Here is a 12,828-nt window from a genome sequence, read left to right as displayed (position 1 = left end):
GCTGGACCTAATGGTCAGGGGTCCCTTTACCTTTTACCTTTGGGACATCGCACATGCAATGTCACTCATGTTGACCCCCACAATCTTCTTTACAGTTTGGTGCCTTTGACTGCAACACAGTCAGATTCTCAGATTCTCAAAGCCATGCACTCTTTCCTGTCCTCGCCACATTTTTACTTCCTTGAACTTACAGAGGCATTTTTGTCAATCTCCAATCGGTCCAATGGCTGTTCTGGACATGCCTCATAGAAAGAGTGTTCCTGCCAGGGCTGCCTTTCTGGCAGTCTGCTCAATCCCATAGTTTTTCTGTGGGACACATTGGAGGGACCTCTTTGCCATAACTGTACTTTTGGATTAAGAATGTGTGTAATGGTCCAATTTCCTACATAAGTGTTGTGGTAGTGCTATTGCGATAAAAATGGCAAGGTTGCAGTACTAACAAGTAAAAATGTTACCAGCCACCACTGAAAATACAATCAACATAAAGCAATAATTAAAATCAACGTTAAAAATAAAATACAATGGACCAGAAAGACTATGGTATCTTTAATGCCGGGGGGGGGGGGAGAGGTGTGAAGCACTTTAAGGGAGTTTTTTGCCTTTGGTGGTGTTGCAGCAATGAAAAGGGCAAATGCAGTGTTAGGAATTATTAGGCAAGTTGCAAATGATAGGTCAGCAAATAAATCCACATTAAGGATACAGTACTTAGTGTTTTGTTCTGATCGCACCACTTCAAAAATAATACAGATGAGATAAAAAGGACTGAAGAAAAAGGAGTTAGTTTTGACAGTAATGTGCAATTAACTTTTTATATGACATATGGAGAGAGCACAGAAGTTGTTCACAATTGTCTTTCAGTGTTCAGTAAGATCGTTGGCATTAAGTTCTATTTGCCAGTGAGCAACAGCCAACCACAAGGATCTTGCTTGTGACATGAAACCCTCTTCTTTTGTATAAATGATCTGAGGTTAGAGCGGGGGAAACATAGGTCGATTTGGTCCAACATCACCAAAGAAACTGGAGGGTGCCCAGAACAATTTTCATATATAGACTCTTGGCTGAGCACATTAAATAATAATCCTCCATGGATAAGGGAATGCAAAGTCCAACGATGCAAATTATTGGCTGTAAAAGCCGAAGCTAGGAAAGGAATCTTGCCAAATAAACTCAAACCCATTTTTGAGGGACCAGAGGAAGAGGTGCTTCCACCTCCACCCTATGCGTCACGTCGAGGGGAGCCTAATCCAAACACTCCACCAGTTGTAACCCCAAGGCAAGAAAATGGAATGAATAATGAATCTGGAGTCGCAGAGCTTGATTCCTTGATAGATTATGATAAATATCTTCAGGAGGCATTGGAATCCTATAATAAAGCCCAAGCAGAAGTGGTTATTCCACCTGTGAGTCCCAGTAGACCTCCATCTACAGTCTCCTTTAGTGGACCAACTGATTGCCCACCCCAAACCCCTGTACATCCAAATGCTAGAGAACTATTACAGAAGTTACAGGGAGACTTTGATCGGTCAGCAAGCAATACAGCTAGGCGCCTAAAGTTGCTAAAAGAACGTCTTGGGACAGATACCATCCCCTATGATTTGAGGCCCCTAGAGCAAAGCGAAGAGAAAGGTCACGTAGTAGCCCCTCTTAGAAGAGTATTTGATGCACTTGAGGAGCCTGTGCTGGTTAACGGGCAACCCGGACCACGGCCACCTCGAACTTCAACCCTCCAGTACATTCCATTCACAACTATGGATCTGATGAATTGGAAAACACACACCCCATCTTTCGCAGAAAAACCTCAGGCTATGATGGACTTGGTAACTTCAATAGTAAATACTTATAGTCCTACTTGGACAGATTGCCGCCAACTCCTGAATACTCTGTTCACCACTGAGGAAAGAAGAGACATAATTGAAAAGGCACAGATATATTTGCGTGAGCAGGCCAGAGTGGGAAATATTTTTAATATTGACCGTCATCTCCAGGATAACTTTCCCTTGGAAGATCCTAATTGGGATCCAAACAATGCAATTCACCTGGCCAGGCTTACCACCTATCGCCAGACGCTTGTGCAAGGTATCCGCAGGGCATGCCAGAAGCCCACTAATATGTCTAAAGTCTCAGAAGTAGAACAGAAACCAAATGAGAGTCCGGGAGACTTTTTAGAGAGGCTGCAGGAAGCCTATCGTATATGGACTCCTTTTGACCCTGAAGCCCCCGAAAACAGCAGAATGATTACTGCTACTTTTGTGGCCCAGTGCACTTCTGACATTCGTAAGAAAATTCAGAAATCAGAAGGATGGGAAGGGATGCTGATGAGCCAAATTATGGCCATTGCACGCCGAGTTTATCGGAATAGGGATGAGGCTGAGAAACAAGAGAAGAAGAAGTGGCAGAAGAAAAAGATGGTAATGCTAGCCACAGCAGTGAAGCAAGACTACCACCCCTTAAATGGAGGGAGAGGGCGGGGAAGGAATCCACCTCTGGGAAGGAATCAATGTGCAAATTGCAAGAAGGAGGGTCATTGGAAGCGGGAGTGTCCTGAACCCCTGAGGTTGGAAGAAGTACGCCCAGGCCCAGGCCCAGGCTCCGGCCCAAGAAACCAGGGACGGGGACGGGGAATGATCCGAGATGGAAGATATCAGAGACCTGGACAAGGACGGAGTAGAGACAATTTCATTGGACTGGCAGAGGAGGATTTTACCCAAGACTAGGAACGACCGGACTCCATAAAGTTAGGCTTCCAGGAGCCCACGGTCACAATTCAATTAGGGAGCCATTTAATAGACTTTATGATAGATACTGGGGCTGAATACTCAGTACTCTCAGAACTATTGCAGAAAAAGGGATCCAAAAGTGTAGTCATTAAAAGTGCCACTGGTCAGTCAGCTAAGAGGTCTTTCCTCCAACCTTTGGAATACCAGATTGGGGGACATCGTTTAACCCATCAGTTTTTGTATATACCTGAGTGTCCAATACCTCTCTTAGGTAGAGATATGCTGTCCAAATTGCAGGCCCAAATCACCTTCACTCCTCGAGGTCCAGAAATGAAACTGCCATCAAAGGCAGCAGGAATAATTACCCTCTCAGTACCTAAGGAACAATCATGGCGCCTAATGTCAGCCCTGCAAGTCCAACCCACATTGGATACAGAATTAAACAAGCTCCTCCGAACCCTACAGGTGCCACCAGGAGTATGGGCCGAAAATAGCCCACCAGGAATGGCTAAGAATATAGCTCCAATTGTAGTAACCCTAAAACCTATGGCTACCCCTGTATCTGTAAAGCAATATCCTTTACCCCGGCGAGCAGCGGAGGGCATCCAGAAACATTTGGACCGCCTATTAAAATATGGTCTGCTTAAGCCCTGCCAATCAGAATGGAACACACCCCTTTTGCCTGTTCGGAAACCTGGGACAGATGAATACAGGCCAGTACAGGACTTGAGGCTATCGAGACCTTGCACCCAAATGTACCAAACCCATATACCCTGCTGAGTTTGATCCCACCAGAAGCAACATTTTTTACTGTATTGGACTTGAAAGATGCATTCTTCTGTTGCTGGCTGGCACCACAGAGCCAACCTATATTTGCCTTCCAGTGGGAAGACCCTTTGACAGGAACAAAAGGCCAGCTAACCTGGACAAGATTGCCCCAGGGATTCAAAAATTCCCCAACTTTATTTGGCACTGCCTTGGCGAAGGATCTAACAAGTTACCCCTCAATACCTGGAGAAAAGGTGGTTCTGCAATATGTAGATGACCTTATACTAGCGGCAAAGGATTTTGATACCTGTAAAGAAGGGACAGAGGAACTGCTCCACTTGCTCTGGGAAGCTGGCTACCGAGTTTCCCAGAAAAAGGCACAGTTATGTTTAGAAAAGGTCAAATATTTGGGCTTTGACATCTCACACCAACAACGAGCATTGAGACCAGAGAGGAAAGAAGCTATTTGCCTTATCAAGGAACCTACCACAAGAAAACAACTCAGAGGATTCCTGGGAACAGCAGGGTTTTGTAGACTATGGATACCTGATTTCAGCTGTCTGGCCAAGCCCTTACATGAAAGCACTCGAGGTGCAGAAAAGGACCCATTCGTATGGGGACCTGAGCAGCAACAAGCCTTTTTAGTTATCAAACAACGACTTATGGAGACCCCTGCCCTTGGGCTGCCTAATTCAGAAAAACCCTTTCAGCTGTATGTACATGAACAGAATGGGATTGCAGCGGCAGTCCTGACCCAGAGATTAGGAAGTTGGAACTGTCCAGTAGCTTATTTGTCTAAACAATTGGACTCAGTAGCAAAAGGATGGCCTCCATGCCTAAGGGCAGTAGCGGCCACTGCAAGCCTTGTCAAAGAAGCTGATAAATTTACCTTCAGCCAGACAATGTATGTGAATGTACCTCATGCTGTTCTGACACTCATGGAATATAAGGGTAGTTATTGGCTAACGAACCCAAGGATGGCTAGATACCAAGGCCTATTGTGTGAAAATCCCAGGATTCATCTACGAGTAGTGAATATGCTCAATCCAGCAACTTTGCTGCCCCTACCAGAGGTAGATGATGAAGAATCACATGATTGTCTCCAAATAATGGATGAAGTTTATTCCAGTAGACCCGATCTGAAAGATGAACCATTGAAAAATCCAGATGTTGTATATTATACTGATGGTAGCAGTTACCTGCATGAAGGTGCCAGACGAGCAGGATATGCTGTGGTCACCAATGAGGAAGTTGTGGAAGCTGAAGCTTTGCCTTCTGGCACCTCAGCACAAAAAGCTGAACTTATAGGTTTAACTAGAGCTCTGCAATTGGCAGCCGGATGTAAGGCAAACATCTATACTGATTCTAAATATGCCTTCTTAACCCTGCATGCACATGGAGCTCTATGGAAAGAAAGAGGTCTAATCGGAGCCCACGGGAAGGCCTTGAAATATGGACCTGAAGTAGAAATCCTGTTGGAAGCAGTATGGGCTCCAGAACAGATTGCTGTAATGCACTGCAAAGGTCATGGACGTGGAAGGGATCCAATAACCAGAGGAAATCATGCTGCTGACAAAGCAGCCCGAGAGGCAGCCCAAAAGCCTGTGGGAGGATTTATAGCAGCCCTCATACCAGAGGTAGTTCCAGAAGAAGTTAAACCTCACTATACCCCAGAAGAGAGGAAGTGGGCTGAACAGGAAGCAGCGGTTGTGAAGGACGGTTGGATGATCCTGCCGGACAATAGGATTTATGTACCTCATCACCTAGCAGGCACAATTGTAAGAAATTATCATGAATCTACTCACCTTGGCGGTACTGCAACCAGAGAGAGTCTCAGTCGGAAGTTGTATATTATTAACCTATCACAATTAGCAACTTGCATTTCACAGAAATGTGTTCTTTGTGCTAAAAACAATCCCAGGCAGGGACCGGTACAACCTCCTGGAATCCAACATGTGGGATACGTCCCCATGGAAAGCCTAATTGTGGATTTCACAGAGCTGGTCCCTTCTAAGGGATTCAAGTACCTCCTTGTGTTTGTAGATACTCTTACCAGATGGGTTGAAGCTTTTCCCACCCGAACTGAAAAGGCACGAGAGGTAACTAAGAGACTCCTCACTGAATTGATCCCAAGGTTTGGATTACCTAGATGTATTGGAAGTGATAATGGGCCAGCGTTCATTGATCAAGTAGTACAAGAAGTATGTCGAGTCCTACAAGTGAAATGGAGACTGCATGCAGCATATAGGCCTCAGAGTTCAGGGAAAACTGAAAGAATGAATCGGACTCTGAAAACCCAATTGGCAAAGTTAACCCAGGAAACGGGATTGGGATGGGTAGATGTGTTACCCATAACACTGTTTCGTGTTCGGTGCGCACCCACAAAAAGACTTAAGTTGTCACCTTTTGAGCTCCTGTATGGGAGGCCGCCCTCCTTTGTTCAGGATATTCCAGCTGACCTCAAACAAATAGGAGACCATGTGACACAGGGACAAGTGCAATCTCTCTCCCGTGTTTTTGTTTCTCTTAACAGGTGGGCCCTCGAGCGCACGCCGTGCAGCATTGCCGAGCCGATTCATCAGTTCCAGGCTGGCGATAGCGTATGGGTGAAAGAGTGGAAACGCGATCCACTTGCACCTAAGTGGCGTGGACCTTACACCGTCTTGCTCTCTACTCCAACAGCGGTGAAGGTAGCTGAGGTGACCCCCTGGATTCATCACTCCCGTTTGAAGAAGTCCGAAGGCAGTTGGACGTGCAAAGGTGACCCCTCTAATCCTTTTAAACTGACTCTCTCCAAAAACCCCTGTATCTAGCCCTACGGGGAACGGGCTAGGTCACGGGCAACATTAGACGACCGGCCTGCTGCAGCCACAACCTGGAAGCTGGCTGACCTGTGCATGCCTGAAGCTTGAGGAGCGTCTGAACCAGCGATTGTGAACGGGAAGATTCTCTTATACAATTGATTGACTGCCCCCCTTGTGGAATAATTATCAGGGATATTACTCATTGGGGATCCTCGGGATATATGTTTTGGTCTTGGTGGTTCCCCATTTCTGTCACTGGGGGAATTATATTGGGGCTAATATTTTTTTGCTATCACAATAAGGTAATCTTTTGTGGAAGGAATGCATATACTAGACATCAACATGATTTTATTATTAATCCTGATCCCTTGGGAAGGGGAAGGGTCCTTGAATCTGACCAAATTTGCTAAATATGGATTCAGTCAAAACCACAATATGTGGGTAGGCTTAGCTGAGATGGTAGCCAATGTTACAAATAGGACTAATTGCCTTGTTTGCTCTCTTGGGCCAGATGATTCAGAGGGAGGTATGCCCTTATTACCGATACCATTAAATGCCATTGGTATGGTAAGTGAAATGCCACACCAAACAGAAGTACAGAATTTCCCCGGATGGAACTCAACTAAACCAATACGAGTTATACCTGTGCAAGGGGAATTCTGTGTACATAAATCATCAGATGCAGCTGATTCTACCATGGTAGGCTCTTCTCATTGCCACTATACTTGGGATTATATTAAGAATAGTCAAACCTGGGCAAACGGTACTACCTATCGAACTCGGAATACTTTGCCCTGTGCACCTCCTTTTATTCATGCATGGAAAATAGTGTGGAACATAACTGTGACGGCAAAAGGCAATCTAACATACTGCACTGTGAACTCTATACCCCTTTTGATATTTCGCCTTATGCACTCCACGTACCAAAAACCTCAGACCCGATGGTTGTGGTGGATATGTGGAGAATGGGCATACAAACAACTCCCTTCCAAATGGAGTGGGACTTGTTTCCTGGGATGGGTATTACCACCAATGTGGATTATGCCCACTAGTTCGGCCAAGCGTACACGAAGAAATGCTGATATTTCTCATATAGCAGGAGGAAGTACCCAAAGTTGGAGCGATACTGATGATTGGCCACCAGAGCGCATTATAGCCTATTATGATCCTGCCTCCTGGAATCCTGATGAGCTCATACAAGGGGCACGGGATCCTATTTGTAATCTAAACAGAATAATTCGATTGCAAGCAGTAGTGGAACTTGTAACCAATGCAACGGCCCAGAGTTTGAGACTAATTGCACAACAGTTGGATGAAAGTAGAGCCACCATTTTGCAGCTGAAAATGGGAATGGATTATGTACTTGCCAGGCAGGGAGGCCTATGTGGAGTCTTGAACTTGACAGGGAATGCCTGTTGCTTTAACATTTCTGATAATGGTGAGGCAATCCATGTGTTGGCCACAAAGATGGAGAGTATAGCACATGTCCCAGTACAAATATGGGAAGGATGGGATATGGGATGGCTCACCAATTGGTTACCTAATGTTGCGGGACTCAAAGGGATACTATTGTCTTGCTTGTTTTTCTTGATGGTAGTAGTAATGGTTTTATGTATGGTGCCATGTATCATTTCATGTTTTAGAAGTACAATTAGCAAGATGATTTCAAATGAAACTCTACCTCATATCATGGCCCTATACAGAGCTTTACCTCAGGAATATGATGAAGGTCAAGCTATCAAGGACACTTGGGATGAAGGTCCTTGAGCTTGAAAGGGGGGAATAAGGCATCTGATCAAGACTTGTATTTTAAAATGAGCTTTAAAAAAATATATTTGCAGATGCTTGTGTGTTTTTATGCCAGGCAGAAGGCCAACTGGCTAAAAGACTTTGGCAGATGTTTATCCTCCTGGACAAAGGCCCCCCTGATTTATTTATAGCAGGAGCCAAAATTCTCAAAGTTGTAAAAAGGGAATTACAGGCTGGGAGCAAAGGTTACTAGGTTACTGACCCTACAGAATACAAACAAGCTGCAAAAGCACTAATTAAGAGTTGGTAAATAGTAGGATTCATTGTTTAACAAAATATAATACCATGTGTCTCCCATTAGAGACTTGAGCCACATTTTCCTAAGGTTAAAGGGCAAGAGCTAATGGGAAAAGCAGCTGGCCAGGAAAGGGGGGTGTAAACTGAAGAAGTTTTACTTTGAAAAGGATCTATGTTAATGTATAAGATTTGTTGGCTTAAATGTAATTATGCAAAGGATTTAGAAAGTAAGAAATGTTAGATTCTTATGTTAGATTCTTATTTCATTGATGGTGTGTGAGAATGTGAACCCAAGATCTCTGATCTCTGTTTAACAGAGAATGAGCATCTGTTTTAACCATCTGTTTTGGAGGGCAATAGGGCAAGAAGGGCAAAAGGTGATCTGGTAATTAAGGTGCCTTGTTGAGGCAAATGTAAGATATATGGCTACTTGTTTGCCATTTATAGATAGAAGGAAATATAGCTCTTTGTCTCCCATAAAAGGTAATAGGAAATGGGTGTATCTTTTATGATTGGTTCTAGCAAACAGCCAATAGGAATTTCAACCAGGCTGATTGGATAGAGGCAGCCAAAGGAGGAGCAAGGGGGCTGGGCTGAGGAAATATAAGTGCTGACCATCAGGGCTGGAGTGGGCAGAGCTTTGGTAACCATATACCACTGTGTCTCTCATTTATTTGTCTGACAAATAAATTATTATTTTAATTTCTCTATTGCTGCATTGAATATTTCATTCCAGCTAAGCGTTAACCACAAGCAGGGTGCTACAGATTGTCTCTCTAATTTCTTAAATGCCAGAAGGCTTTTGGTTACTCTTCTAATAACAGGGTAGAATCTATTACCCTTTCTTATAAATTATTTTTAAGGACAACTATGCAATGCTGGTTGTCTTGGTCCTAGTAGTACATTATAGAGAGCAGTGTTTTGGTGTGATAGATTGCCTGATCCTGTGCCTCATGCTCCAGATGTTGTTGGAACCCAAATTCTATCAGCCCAAGCCACTGTGATCAATAGTGAGGAATAATAGGAGTTGTGGTCCAGCAACATTTGGAGGGCCACTGATTCCCCACTCCTGATTGGTGGCAGCATATTTGACCACAGGGCTCAGAGCTGCCTAAATGTGGTTTCTTCACATAGCTGTGTGGTAGAGCTATCAATTTAAGTAGGTTGAATTGCACATATGCAGTTTTGTTTGTGTCTAATAATGTGACAGGCTTGCCTTCCTTGAGTCTTAATGTTTATTTGGCCACTTTTAAATTCTTAATAGATTTGGTATCACAGGCTGGCCTATTACTCTTGCAGCACACTTCTATGAACATTTTCTCAGGAATTAACTGAGGTTGGATTGAGCTTGGGAGTATACATGCCTACCTGGAGCAAGTATCACTGAATCCAATTGTACATACAATGGCATTAAAGGAGGCAGTGATGGCCACCAACTTGGATGGCTTTAGAAAAGGACTAGACAAATTCATGGAGGAGAAGCCAATTCACAGTTACTAGCCACAATGGCTATGTGCTGCCTCCACTGCCAGTAGCAATATGCCTGTGAATACTGTTTGCTGAGAACCACAAGTGGGCAGAATGTTTGTGCTTATTGTGTTGATTACATTTATATACCACCTTTGCTTCCAAAAATCTCAAGGTTGTGTACTTGGTTCTCCTCTCTGTTTCATCCTGCAACAACCTTGTGAGGTAGATTAGGCTGAAAGATGGTGACTAGCCCGAGGTCACCTAGTTAGCTTCCTGGCTGAGTGGGGGTTTGAACCCTGGTCTCCCAGGTCATAGTCCAACATTCTAACCTTTACACCACAGTTGCAGGCTTCCCGCAGGCATCTGGTTGGCCACTGTGAGAATAAGATGCTTGACTTGATGCGTCATTGGCCTGATCCATCAGGCTCATCTTACGTTCTTAAGATCATCTTCATATTTTTGAGCAATAGTTCCACATGGTATCCGAGTACCCATGCAGCTGCATTTCCCTTTACTTCTCTCCTGTATCTTATTTTTGTTTTTCTTTGATAACTTCTACTATACTTTACCTTTTCCCTTCTTTCTTATACTATCTGCAATCTCAGTTCTCCAAGTATAGCTAAAACATCAACATACACACACAAAGCAATCTTGTGGGAACCTAAGGATTGCAGGCATACAAGATAAGAAAAACTAGGGAGAGGAACCCAAAATAACCCTGTGGCCATGGAATGCAGACTGAGTTTGCGGGGAGAGGGACAGAGCGAGCAGAAAATCCGAGTGGGAGGGGAAATGGAATGGAGTATCCTAGAAACAGGAATATTCCGCTCCACAACATTGTGTACCAGGTCCTAGCCTCTTACTAAATTTGGTTGCTTACTTTCAGTATTTTATCTCTTTTCTTCTTTCCACTTTCAAGAGGTTGGGTTATTTTGGCCATCTTATTCAGTTTTTTAAAATTTGCAATGAATATGAATAGAAGTAGTAACTTTAAAGGATTACTGCAGAATTGCTATACAGTTCTACATTTCTATCACATCTCCTTCCTAGCTTACTCAAAATGCCTTCAATATTGCATCCAAAATAAATGCAGTTATGCACTAGATATAACAAAGGGTTTTTTGGGGAGAGTTTTTTTCTCCCTCAGTAATCATACTTTTGTGAAAAGCACTAAAGCAGATGCTTCTTTGAGGTAGTAGAAGTAATCACATCATTTGTGTCTGTGAATGCATATATTTGCTTTTTCCAAGATAAACTTGGCAACAGAGAATGTGATCTTATGCCAGTACAGTATAAGGCAATGAAGACTCATTGGTTGGAATCAACATTTTCATACTCCTAATTCCACACCACTCATATAGGTAATAAGTATTCTTAAAGGAAACAGCAAGCATGTGACAGAGGCATATATGAAGATTAAACTGTTAGGAGAATAGATGCTTCCTGTTCCTGGAAGGAACGTGAATAGGCTTGTGTACTTGAAAAGACAATAGTACTTGAGCTGTACTATGCCTCATCTCCACCCCATTCATTTAAAGCACATCCAACATACATTTATAGGACATGACTTCCCCCAGAGAATCACGGGAACTGTAGTTTATTATGGATGCTGGGGGTTGTAAATCTGTGGGGGAAACTGCACTTCCCATTATTCTTTGGAGGAAGTCGTGTGCTTTAAATGTCCATTGAACATGCTTTAAATGTATAGCTTGCATCTAGATTCTTCAAAACCAGAGTGCTAAGGAAGATTGCTGGTTTAAAAGTGAGCTTGTTATCTACCACCAGTCTCTGGACTGTGGTGCAGATAATATGCTGGACATTCTTTCCTTGGAGCAGCTAGAACAAGGCATATGTGTGTTAACGGATTCAATATGTGAGCCCAGGTTTTTGCCAGATCCAGCTAATCGTAAATCACAGCATGAACAGAAAGAATTTCCCATCGTTTCCAAGCATGTGGTATTCTAAGACGGTTGCTTTCAAGGACAGATTTCATAGAGGAAAATAGATAATTAGTAAGAGCCAGTCACAGCTGGGACAAAGATGTCAAAATACAAGCAATTCATTTTATGTTCTCGTCATTAAATATTTTGCAGTGCAGGCATGATTTTAACCTTCCTTTTAAAGGCCAGCAAAAATAGCATGCAGTTTGCAATACGGCCAGAGTTAGAAGTGCAATACAATCCTGCTGTGTGCAGATGAGAGAAAGAGAGTCATTTAAATTGCTGTTTCCACTTGCTCCTTTGCAAGCACTACTGTGCAGCTGCCAGACTCCTTTCAGGGTTGAGAGAAAATAAAAGTGGTGGATAAACACTGCCTAAAAGGAATTTATTAAAAACTCTTTTTGACAGAACCTGAACGGCCTTTTCCTGTACTCCCTCGTACTCGGAGTATAAACTCATCTCTGTGCCATCATGAATGTAATACTTAGGTTCCCTCTGGAGGTTTAGTACTGCTGGGGACAGCAATAAAAGTCAAGGCTTTCCTCTCCCCTAGCATGCTGATGTGATTCCCCCCTTCCCCCCCCCTTTACTCTTTGGAAAGATCCCTGTGGGCTAGTCCATTAATGGAAGAAGAGTGCACTGGCTTAACTCTTATCTTTAAAAAAAAACCACAACAGCTTGCATAAATATTGTGTATTTGTGCAGAGAGAATCTAGGAGCTTCAATGCCAATAGCAAAAGTTCCCACCACTTGGAGAAATATGTCGTTAAACAAATTATAGCATTAACAAATAAAGTAACGCCTGAGGAAACTTGTGGTACAGACTTATTGGAGCTGTTGTAGAACGGCATCATTTTAAACCACACTGCTGTCTGCCTAAATGTTTCACAGTGATGCGTTGTTAAAAAGCTTTAGCTGTGTGTTGTAATATAAGTTGCAATTATTCTTTTAGAGGTGTAAGCACTGGTTTTATATATTGTGACTTCTGGAGGAACTGCGTGGCTAGTGCAAAATACTGGTCCTCAGTCATGAGTAGGGTGAAGCTGTTGCATCCGGCAGGAAATCTGGATTTATGTGTGTCAG

The sequence above is a fragment of the Podarcis filfolensis genome, assembly GCF_964270895.1.
Source record: "Podarcis filfolensis genome assembly, chromosome: 5".
NCBI classification, from domain to species: Eukaryota; Metazoa; Chordata; class Lepidosauria; order Squamata; family Lacertidae; genus Podarcis; species Podarcis filfolensis.
Note: the sequence above shows the minus strand (reverse complement) of the source record.